Raw genomic sequence first — 12,208 nt, 5'->3', positions numbered from 1 at the left:
AAACGAGCTCTCCGTTTTTGAATTTTCTTAATGTCGTCCATCAGTCCTATCTTATGTGGAACCCACACCGCACCACAACACTCCAGAACTCGGTGGACAAGTATTTGTGTTGGCAGTCGTTTTAGTAGACCTGTTACATTTCGTAAGTTTTCTACTAAAAATCTCAATCTCTGATTTACTTTCCCTAGAACATTATCTATGTGATCGTTACAGTTTAAGTTATTCATATTATAATTCCTAAGTGTTTGGTTGAGTTTACAGCTTTTAGATTTGTGTGATTTATCGGGTAACGGAAATTTAGCGGATTCTTTTTAGTAATCATGTGGACGACTTCACGCTTTTCATTATTTAGAGTCAAATACCACTTTTTGGATCATACAGATATCTTCTGTTAATCATTCTGCAATCAGTTTTTATCATATGATGGCCTTACATGACGCCAAATGAAAGCATCACCTGCAAACGTATTGTGTCCTAAACCGTATATACAACTCAGGTACAACTGAGAGCCTACGACACTTACTTGGGGAACTCCACATGTTATTTCTGTTTTACTTGCAGACTTTCCGACAGTTTTTACGAACTGTTACCTTTCTGATAGGAAATCCAGAGTCCAGTCACACATCTGAGACCGTATTCCACAAGCACCAATTTGATTACAAGTCGCTTGTGAGGAATGGTGCCAAAAGTCTTCTCGTAATCTAAAACAATAGAATCAATTTGACGTCCCTGTCGATACCACCCATTACTTCGTGAGAATAAAGAACTAGTTGTGTTTCACAAGAACGATACTTTCTAAATCCATGTTGACTATTTGTCAAAAAAACCTTTTCTTCAAAAAAAAAAAAAAAAAAAAAAAAGATTCAAATGGCTCTGAGCACAATGGGACTTAACATCTGAGGTCATCATTCCCCTAGAACTTAGAACTACAAACCTAACTAACCTAAGGACATCACACACATCCCTGCCCGAGGCAGGATTCGAACCTGCCACGGTAGTGGTCGCTCGGTTCCAGACTGAAGTGCCTAGAATCGCTCGGCCAGATCGGCCGGCTCGTTTTCTTCCATGTGATTCATAATGTTCGAGCACAATACATGTTCCAAAGTCCTACTGAAAATCGACGTTAGTTATATGGGTCTGTAATTCAGCGGATTACTTCTGCTCCCTTTCTTGCGTATTAGTGTGAATTGTGGACCTTTCCTGTCTTTGGCTGCGGATCCTCCTACGAGCGAACGATTGTATCTGGTGGCTGACTATGGAGCTATTGTATCGGCATACTCTGAAAGAAACCTACTTGGTATACAAGTGTTTTAAGCTGCTTTGCTACACCGAGGATTTCTACTTCTAAGTTACTCATGCTGGCAGTTGTTCTTGATTCGAATTCTAAAGCAAAAAACTTCCTTTTTTGTAAATGAATTTCGGAAAACCGTGTTTACTAATTCTGCTTTAGTGGCACTGTCATTAATGACATCACCAATCTTACCGTGCAGCGGGGTGCTGATCTCTGGTGTACTTTAAATACGACCGGAAGTTATTTGAGTTTTCTGCCAGATCTGGTGACCTGTTAAAAGCATATCGCATTGAATTTTACGCTAAATTTCGAGCTTCGGTAAAACTTCGCTTGTCTTGGGGATTTCGCGATTTTTTTTTAAATTTTGCACGCTGTTTTCGTTGCTTCTGCATTTGTGTAAAATGGTGTATCTGTATAATTTCTTATTAATTTATTTGGTATACGTCTGTCAATTGCCGTCGGCATCATTTCTTTGAATTTAAACCATACCTGGTCTACGCTTACATAGTCAGATTGTAAGTACTGAAGCCTGTATCTTAGAAACGTGTAGAGCGAATTTTTATCTGCGTTTTTAATTAGATGTATCTTGCATTTATTTACGGTGGGTATGGATGTTATCGTATTCAATGTAGCAACAACAATCTTACTATTACTAACTCCTGTATATCTCACGATGCTCCTTATTTGGTTAGGATTATTTATTGCTAAGAAGACAAGTATGTTTTTGCAACCATTTACACACGTTTAATGCCTATCACCGACTTTCAACATGCATTTTCGCCAACGTATCGAGGGTAGACTGAAGTCACCAGTAACTATAAGTGTTTAATAGGGGTACCTATTTGAAATAACACTCAAGTTTCCTTTGAACTGTTCAGCAACTATACCTCCTAAGTCTGGGGAACGGTAAAGAGAAACAGTTATTAATTTATTCCGGTCGCCAATTATAATACTACACATACTAACTGAAAGGGGCTATCCACTTCAATTTCACTACAAGGTAAAATATTTCTGACAGCAATAAGCCTCCACCACCAACTTTATTTAATCCATGCTTTCTGAACGCATAGCTGAGATGTTTTATGGTTTCTTTTTTGCAGTGCTATAAGAAATAATGCATTTCTTGTCTTTTCAAGTAACAGCTGCATACTTTAACGCCAAACAAATTATTATATGTGGTTTTGTTCTTATTTGGTACAGTATACCTGAAGATGGTATCGTCCAAGACCGAAACAAATCGTCTCTAATAAAACGTACTGATATGCAGTTCTTAACATTCATTAAAACTGTACAACACTGCCTCCATAAAATATTTGTAATCGATGTCCATCAAAGCAAGAATGGTGATTAATATGTACCAGTGAAAATTAAAGTTAGTCAAGTGTGTACAATCAAAGTGCTTTATAAAGACGTGTATTGCGTTAAAAGTGATTCCACGTTTTTCTGAAGTGAATATTGACGTTAGGAGTGAAGTATCTAAGAATCTCGAGACCGTGAATTCAAAATATCGCCAAGCATCCATCCCGTCTCGACGGGTACACATTGTGGGAACGTATGCCAATAGACCGTACTCATATCAACTGTATCTATAGTAAGATATAATTATTTAGAAACGACGGTGATGTAACAGAAAGCGTCTAGAGGGAATTAAGCACATGTCAGATCACAGGCAATTCATTGCCACTCCTCTTATTCAGGTTAATAGTTAAGGTACAAATCAGGCACTGCGAAACAACAGAGCTGGTCAAATGAAGACAGTATGTAGATTTTAATTCCAGTTAAGAACTGTTCAGAAAGTATTAGTATGGGACAGGCTGCTGACATACATTGGCACTCTGGAGATTTGGTGTAATATATGACGATTCTTAAATGCGCTGTGTAGATTTGGTATGGCGGTACACCAAAGTCCTTTTCAGTGATATCCTTTGTGACTTTAACTGGATACCAAGTTAAACAGGCAGGTCGCTAGAATTGTAGATCTAATGATGACAATCAATAACAATGATCATTAAACTATGTCTCATATGTGGATATCTACCTATGTTGGGGAGAAAATTAATTTAGGTTTTTGGTCGACATTGATGTCGTCACAATCTTATCAGTTTGACTAGTACCTATATTACTTTCAGTCTAGGTTAGACTGAGGCGAGTCTGTCTGTGTTTCCATTAATGTTGTATAGTTAGCATAATATGTAAATAGTTTTTAACTCAATTAATGACGTTGTACCGTAATAGATGCATTTAGTGTTTGTGAATATGTATAATGTAAAAATCTGTGTTGAATTGACAATCGATCTGTTCTATAGTTGGTATAGCTTTGCAGTGCCATAAACGCTCCATTGAATAATCTTTGATCTACGCTTTTCTGTACAGTGATTTCCCACACGCAAGGGCCTATGAGGTTAGGTGGGTAGATATGTATGTACGGTTAGTATTAGTAATGGAACATTGAACATCGGATGATTGCTATTCAGATTACGCAAATGCATAAATGAGACGACTTTATAGGTACCTTTTTCAGTGATACAAGACGTGTTACGTTTAAGGTCATTTCGTGTAAGAGATGCATACTTTATTGCTACACCCTCCGTTATACGTGTTTGTTCTTTTTTGGTACAGTGGACCTGATGATGAGCTGATCCTAGACGGAAATCAACCCTATATTAGAATTTACTGATACAGCAGTGTACTGTGTAACGCAATACTTAATATAAAATTAGTGTGTTGGAATACCACGCAACTAATAGTTCCGCAACTGTTACGTCACTGACATTCGCAACAATGGGACAAAGAAAGTATTCGATAGAAGTGATGCTACTGCTTTCGGCATGTGCCGAGGAGTTATATGGGTGCAGTCGACCACATAAACGTGTGTCAACTATAATGTACAACTATTTGTATAATGTGTAGCTTACGAAATTTGAGCTGGATCCAGGATATCTTGTGACATTCTTCAGAAAATAGTACCCTTCATTGAACCAAAATTACTTCGGTTTACAGACAGACCTCTTCAGCCCCCTTGTCCCTTTTCAAGGTTTTCTTAATTTTGTTTATTTCATTTCTATATGAGTCCTTAATGTTCCTACTTACCTCTAAAATTGTAAGAGGGAATGTTCAATTCACATAGTTCTGCAAGTGTGGTTCTACAACTACTTTGCCACGCGTTCTTCTTCATACAGTTATCTTTACTTGTGGTAAAAAGTCTTCCATATTTACGGTAAGCAGCCAAAAATTCAGTACTTCCTTGTCTGACCACTTGCGCACATTTCCTTCCTGGTTTGCTATCATGGCAACACAAATGAACAACACAAAAAATGTTGAACGCCAAGTCTGATAACTAGAGCGAATAGCAATGGGGCTGTCAGGAGAGGCAACAGTAGTGCTGTGTAGCGGCGACCAGGACACATGACCGCCGCGTATGGCTACCGCAAATGAACAGCCTCAAATCCAATCGCTGCTAGTTTCTAGTAACTGCGAGTGGAATCGGTAACAGCGAATACTTTGTCACATGAAGCGATTACTCGCCCCCATGGGACACGGCTTTAAGCTTTCTGTCGTTAAAACATAGTCTTTGCCTCGCGTTCACTACATCATTTTCTATATGGAGGTTTCAATTAAACTTGTTCTTAATTGTAATTCGTAGGTATTGTAAGTGTCTCGACAGACTATAAGTTTATGTCATTTAATATGTGAACGAAATGTAATGGACTTCTTGGTACTTACGTGCAGGACCACATAAATTTTATTATTGCGGGTAAATTGTTACTTTTCATACCGCACAGATGTCTCGTCTAAATCTAAACGGTAAACGACATCCTCGTCCGCGAACTAAGACGGGGCCGACTACGGCGTGACTAACTTCACGCGGGCAGTGTGTGCGGCCCGCAGGTGAGCCAGAGATCGGCGTGTCTTGGCTTTCCTCGTTTTTTCCCGGAAGTACTCCATAGTGCGTGACGTTTCATTTAGCATGATGGGTCGGCATTTTTCGGCCGGCACGACACTCTTCAGTTCGGCAGCATCGTGGTGTCAGAGCTGTTTACCCTTCGCTATTTGTTCGTGGCATGGCAAACGTGCGCAGGCCCAGTGACTGTTTGCACAAGAAGAAGCAGTCTAACGATTTATCTTCACAAATCTTTAAAAATTGATGCGAATGGCGGAAGAGAGGGGTAAGAATTCTCAATATCTATTATGCAGTCGCATAATCGGCGTGTACTGCAGAAGACTTTACAACACCATGTGGAAGGAATAAAAAGAGAGCAAAAAATTACAACGATCGACAGACTGGGCTTATTGTTCTGTGCCATGTGGTCTAAGACGCTGCAGTCGTGGACTGTGCGGCTGTTCCCGGCGGAGGTTCGAGTCCTCCCTTGGGCATGGGTGTTTGTCCTTAGGATAATTTAGGTTAAGTAGTGTGTAAGCTTAGGGACTGATGACCTTAGCAGTTAAGTCCCATAAGATTTCACACACATTTGAACATTTTATTGTTCTGTACATCAAGAAGCTGTTTGTACGAAATCTGCAGCCATGGAGCACGTGAAGCAATTAAACTACTTTCTAAAGTCGATCGCATTACTACACTGTTAACTGTCACAGTTTTCGACGGAACTGAACGATGGTTGTGGAGACTTTATATATTACTGCGAAGTACGTTCATCAATTCAACTGGCATGCCGTTAACGAGTTTTGAATTCAAAGCACGCTACTGTCGAATTTATAGAGGAAAAAGGAGTGCAGGAACGAAAAGTAGAACATCCGGAAAGGATGCAGACATCGGATTTTAAGTGGAGTTCACTGTAAACTTCCCGTAGTAAGACACAGCAAGATTAGAATCAACTTATTTCTGATTTGATGCGAAAGCATATTAAAAGATAATTGCGGTGTACAAGAGACAAACTCTATCAAATATCTCAGTCCAGTTCCCTTAACTGACATGAATTAAAGAAAACGGGAGGACTGAAGAATTCATTGTGGCCTTGAAAGAATTACAAGGATAGTTTTCTAAGCGTTTTTGAGAAGACCAACAATCTTCCATCTGCTTTCAAGCTGTTTACCTGGATCTGGAGTGTAATTCCCTTTTTCAAAAAAACACTGCCCAGGACGTCTACATTGTTCCTCCCAGGGAGATTTTCCACGTCTCCGTAATGAGTTTGCAAGGGTGATAAAATATGTCTACCAGAATACGTGTGCGAAAACTTTTCTTCGATTATGAAACTAAATAAGTCGCGACTATGTGGGAACCTGAGCGCGTAAATCTGTGAAACTGTCTCCCTCTTTCTGGATGCCTACAGCTTCCACCGGATAAAAATTATATTATGTCTTCAGCGTGCCTAAAATAATTAAGTAATGATGAAAATTTGTTTCATTTGCCATCCGTGTCTTTAAGAAATAGTCTTTAAAACCAAGTCGTATGCAGTACTATTGCACTGCCGTTTAAATGCGGCGCGTACTCCTTTCAGCCCTCGTCACCCTCTTGCGATCAGACAACATGGCGTGGCGGTGGGGAAAATGTGCCAGCCAGGCTGAATGGGCTGGCAAAAGGGCCTGGTCTCAGCTCGCGATCTGAAGCATTGTCCGCCCATGAGCTAACAGTGTTGTGCAGATGGTCTCCAAAATCGCTGCTGTAGATTAAAAGCAGCAAAGGGCCGGTATCATTTTTTAGGGCAACCCAGATATAACTTCGATTTCACTTACTACCAACTTTGTCTATTCCGACAGTAAATCACGAATCCCACCGCATAGCTGAGAAGATATACTCCATGCGAAGGTGATATGATTAGAAGTGACTTGTAAGGAGCGAAGTTAAAAGCCTTCTGGATATTTGTAAATCTGGAATCAACCTGAGATGCTCTATCGATATCACTCATTACTTCGTGTAGTCCACCTGATTCGCTGAGTGGTAACGTGTTTGCCAACCATGCAGTGTTTCGATTCCCGACCGGGTTGGAGATTTTCTCCGCTCGTGAACTGCGTGTTGTGTTGTCCTCACCATCGTTTCATCATCACAGACACACAAGTCGTCCAATGTGGCGTCTCCTGGAAGAGGACTTGCAGTTCGGCAGCCGACCTTCGCTGGATGGAGTCTCCTGACCATCAATGCCACACGATCATTTCACTTCATTACTTCGTGTGAATTAAGAACCAGTAGTCTTTCACAAATTTTCTGAATTCGTGCGTGTTACGTCTCACAGATCTTTTTTCCACGATGTACTTCGTCATGTTGGAACACTATGGACGTTGATAAATCGTAGTACAAAACGATGCCAGTGAGATGGACATATCATTCAGTGGCTTTCTTTTATTTTATTTCTTGTGTACTGATGTGACTTTACCAGTTTTCCATTCTTTAGGCATGGATCATTCGTCGAGTGAGCGGTTGTATGTGATTGTTAAAAATGAAGTTATGTCAGTAGCATACTCACAGAAGAACCTAACTGGTAAACGTTGTAGACCGGAAGACTTGTTTTGTATTGAGTGACTAGGGTTGTTTTGCTACACTGGTTCGGCATGTTTTTAAATTTTTAAAAACTTATATAGTGACATTGTGAAGTTTGCATTGTTAGTAGAACATTTCAAATTGGTGGAATGGCAATGTTTTGACACATATATGGTGTAAACGGAATAATCGAAAAATGATAAAAAATAATCATACAATTTAGAATGACACAAAAAAGTTATTTTACTCATGACGAGCCTTTCAACCTTCATATTCACGATCAACGTCCGTTGGTTATATTTGCTTCTGGAACTTTGTTGGAGGTCGACGTTCTTGGGAAGCCGGCACTGTGCAGCTCTTTCGCAAGATCTTATCGCACTGTGTTGCTGCATCTTCATGTTGACGGAAGACCATCAGTCTGATGTTATTGTTAAGCAGTTTCATGGCCGACGTGTTTTCTGACACTTGTCGCAGCTTCTTAAGGCCTGCGCCTAACGCTATGATTAGGAAGTTCACGAAGATTCTTTTTCTATGATTTGGCGTATTCGCGTTAGTGGATTGTGAGGTGTACCCAGAAGACTCAGATCACAACGTAGTGGTGACGAAGAGTAAGCTGAAGTTTAAGAGATTAGTCAGTGAGACGCCCTGCTAAAGCCGCAGGACAGGACACATAGTTTAAATTGTGGAAAGGGGCCAAAATAAGAGGCTGTCAGTTACACTCGAACATACAAATTTATTATTTGATCAAACATTACAAGAGCCCCAAAAAAATTTTTAAGCACACAGCTTTAATCTTTGGGACTTAATTACCGCCTGAAAGCCACATTAATTTAAAAACCGCTGAAGGCCAATAACCTAAAACGCAAGCATAATCACTAATTTAAAAGGCAAGCCTTATCTTAAAACAGTTCTTTAGATAGGCTGAAGGCCCAAAGGATCAGTCACTTCAAGAGCAGACAGGTTAAATTCAAATCGTCAGAAGGCCTAAGACTTAAAACTCCATAACATTATTTTTTTTAAAATACGAAAGGCCTTACGTGAAACAGTTCCTTAATTTAGGCTGAAGGCCTTAAGAGCAAAACAACTCAAACTCAAAATCGGGTGAAGGGCCAACACTTAATACTCACCAACATCAAAACCTTTAACATACCAAAGGTCTTACGTGAAACAGTTCTTTACATTAGGCTGAAGGCCTAAAGAATCTTACGCCTTAAGGGCAAAACAACCTTAATTAGAAAAAGAAAACTGGCTAGAAGCCACACAAGTACAAACAACAACAAAAATAGAAGATGACAAAGGCAGTACACCCAAGGGCGCTCAGATGTTCGAGGGTCGACCTGGAATTCAAGCACTGACGCTCGCTTAGGTGAGACAGGCAGTCGGGCCAACCATTCACGGTCCGACGACAACCCAACCGACTGACAGTCAACGGACCCACCTACAATATAACTTCCACTTTACCCGACCAGGGCACAACAGAGAGTTCAACGGAACAACGTAGAAGATATTGGCACCCACAACCAATGATACATGCAGCTACACAACCTGCTGGACAGCAACAACACGATGAGGAAACTACATTGCCTTAAATTTATTTAGGCGGCCAGGGCAGGTAACCGAACAGTAGCGGCCACAAGGCTGCACATCAGTTCAAATAGCCAGATGCAGTGAAACTCACAAACTCACCGGAAGGTGGCTAGAATTTTGCAATTTGAAAACCACGTTGTTGCTCGCGGAAATATCCCAACAGCCGACAATGAACTCCAAACGACACAATGTGAACAGCCTTGACTTGCTGGTAGATTAAATCAAAACACAACTTTCGTGTCCAGGGTAGGTGAGCCACAGACCTCGTAGCAATGGGAACAGCCCCACACACTCTGGCACCGCATAGAGACTGCCAGCGGCCCCGGCCCAACTACCTCCCGCGGAGAATTCCTCGCTGCTCCAAGCCAACCAACGGACTGCCCAGGCCCGGAAATGGTGAAAGGACCAAATATACTTTCAACGTTGCAGCACAGGCTGTTTTAGTTTTATTTATAGACCATGCCCTCTTAGACAAATTATTATTATTATTATTATTATTATTATTTATTTATTTATTTATTTTCTTTTTTTTTTTGCACTCCTTCTTCAGGCCACAAGTGGCCCATCGGGACCATCCGACCGCCGTCTCATCTGCACCTGAGGATACGAATAGGAGGAGCATGTGGTCAGCACACCGCTTTCCGGGTCGTTATGATGCTTTTCTTTGACCGGAGCCGCTATTATTCGGTCGAGTAGCTCCTCAATCGGCGTCATGAGGCTGAGAGCACCCCGAAAAATGGCAACAGTGCATGGCGGCCCGGATGTTCACCCATCCAAGTACAGGCCACGCCCGACAGCGCTTAACTTCGGTGATCTGACGGGAACCGGTGTATCCACTGCAGCAAGGCCGTTGCCAGACAAATTATAGTTTCAGGTATGGCTTCTGAAGAAGGCTCAGTTATTTGGGCTGAAACCTATGTAAAGGTTGGTTTCATTACCGCAATCGAGGCTGATAGTTTCTTATACATTAGACCAACCAAAGGTCGTCCCGCTCCAATCTCCCTCCGTCGGGCAGTTCATGTGTGTCGCCAGCGGTCGGCGAGCACTGGCTGTCGGCGCCTCACCGGCGATCCGTCTCCGACTTCACTGCTGCTGCGTCCCGACTGCACTGCTGGTCCGTCTCCAACTGACTACCCAGACACACGACGACCCGGAAATGCTATTGGTCGCTCCAGAGATGGTATGACAGTGCACTTATCGATACGCGCTGCTGCTGCTGCTCACGGGCAAGTAGGGCAGGAAGTTAGTGACGCCAGTAAATTAAATAATAAAACGAGATGGCAGTACGGTAATATGGTTCAAATGGCTCTGAGCACTATGGGACTCAACTGCTGAGGTCATTAGTCCCCTAGAACTTAGAACTAGTTAAACCTAACTAACCTAAGGACATCACAAACATCCATGCCCGAGGCAGGATTCGAACCTGCGACCGTAGCGGTCTTGCGGTTCCAGACTGCAGCGCCTTTAACCGCACGGCCACTTCGGCCGGCAGTACGGTAATAAAAGATGACAAACAATAAATGGCATAAACACTAGCCGCACAGGTAGTGGCACCAGAGAGGCAATTCTGAAGTTGAGGTTGATAATGGAAGCAAGACTAAAGAACAATCAAGTAACGTTCATAGGAGCTGTTGACCTGGAAAAAGCGTTCGACGATGCAAATAGGTGCAAGATCTTCGAAATTCTGAGAAGAATAGGGGTACGCTAAAGGGAAAGACGAGTAATATACAATATGTACAAAAGCAAGAGGGAATAATAAGAATGAACGACCAAGCGCTCGGATGAAGAAGGGTGTAAGACAGGGATTGTTCTTTTCCCCTTACTGTTCAGGTAGTACATCGAAGAAGCAATGATAGAAATAAAAGGAAGGTTCAGGAGTGGAACCAAAACTCAAGGTGAAAGGATATCAATGATACGATTCGCAGATGACATTGCTATCCTGAGTGAAAGTGAAGGAGAATTCTGAACGATCTGCTGAACGGAATGGACAGTCTAATGAGTACAGAATGTGGATTGAGAGTAAATCGAAGAAAGAGGAAAGTAATGAGAAGGAGCAGAAATGAAAACAACGATAATAATTTAGCATCAGGACTGATGGTCACAAAGTAGATGAAGTAGATTATGCTACCTAGGCAGCAAAATAACCAATGACGGACGGACCAAGGAGGACATCAACAGCAGACTAGCAACGGCAAAAGGCGCATTCCTGGCCATGAGTAGTCTACTGGTATCAAACATAAACCTTAATTTGAGGAAGAAGTTTCTGAGGATGTACGTCTGTAGCGCAGCATTATATGATAATGAAACATGAACTGTGGGAAAACCGGAACAGAAGGTAATCGAAGCGTTTGAGATGCGATGCTGCAGGCGATGTTGAAAATTAGTTGGAGACAAGTAATATGTGGAAAACACTGACAACTGACAACGAGAAGGACAGGATGATAGGACATCTGTTATGACATCAGGGAATGTCTTCCATGGTAACAGAGGGAGCCTTAGAGAGCAAAATTGTAGAGGAAGACAAAAGATTGGAATACATCCAGCAAATAATTGAGAATGTAGGTGCTACTCTAAGATGAACAGGTTGACACTGGAGAGGAATCGTAGCAGGCCGCATGAAACCAGCCTCAAGATTGATGACGGAAAAGAAAAAAGTGTTACTTAACTAATTACAGTCAATATTACGGTCAGTTTTAGCCATTGTTGTTGGAAGAAATATTTTTTTTTAACTGTCTGTAATCAAGCTGTTCATTAGTATTCATTCTGCGAAAATATCTGGTCTCTCTACAAATGAATAAATTACTGAAATCTGATGGTGTTTCTAAATGTGGAGGCAACTGCTCAAAAAGTCATTTAGTAATACCAACAGATATCTGTAGTTTATTCAATCGTAGGAA

The 12,208-nt window shown here is 41.4% G+C and overlaps 1 pseudogene; it reads right to left on the bottom strand.

Moving 5' to 3' along the window:
• Positions 1-10,048: 10,048 nt before the first annotated feature.
• On the bottom strand, positions 10,049-10,166 carry LOC124552418 (annotated as a pseudogene).
• Between the last annotated feature and the right edge of the window lie 2,042 nt (positions 10,167-12,208).

Source organism: Schistocerca americana, chromosome 1, assembly GCF_021461395.2.
Source record: "Schistocerca americana isolate TAMUIC-IGC-003095 chromosome 1, iqSchAmer2.1, whole genome shotgun sequence".
Taxonomy (NCBI): Eukaryota; Metazoa; Arthropoda; class Insecta; order Orthoptera; family Acrididae; genus Schistocerca; species Schistocerca americana.
Note: the sequence above shows the minus strand (reverse complement) of the source record. Positions and strands in the feature narration are given on the sequence as shown.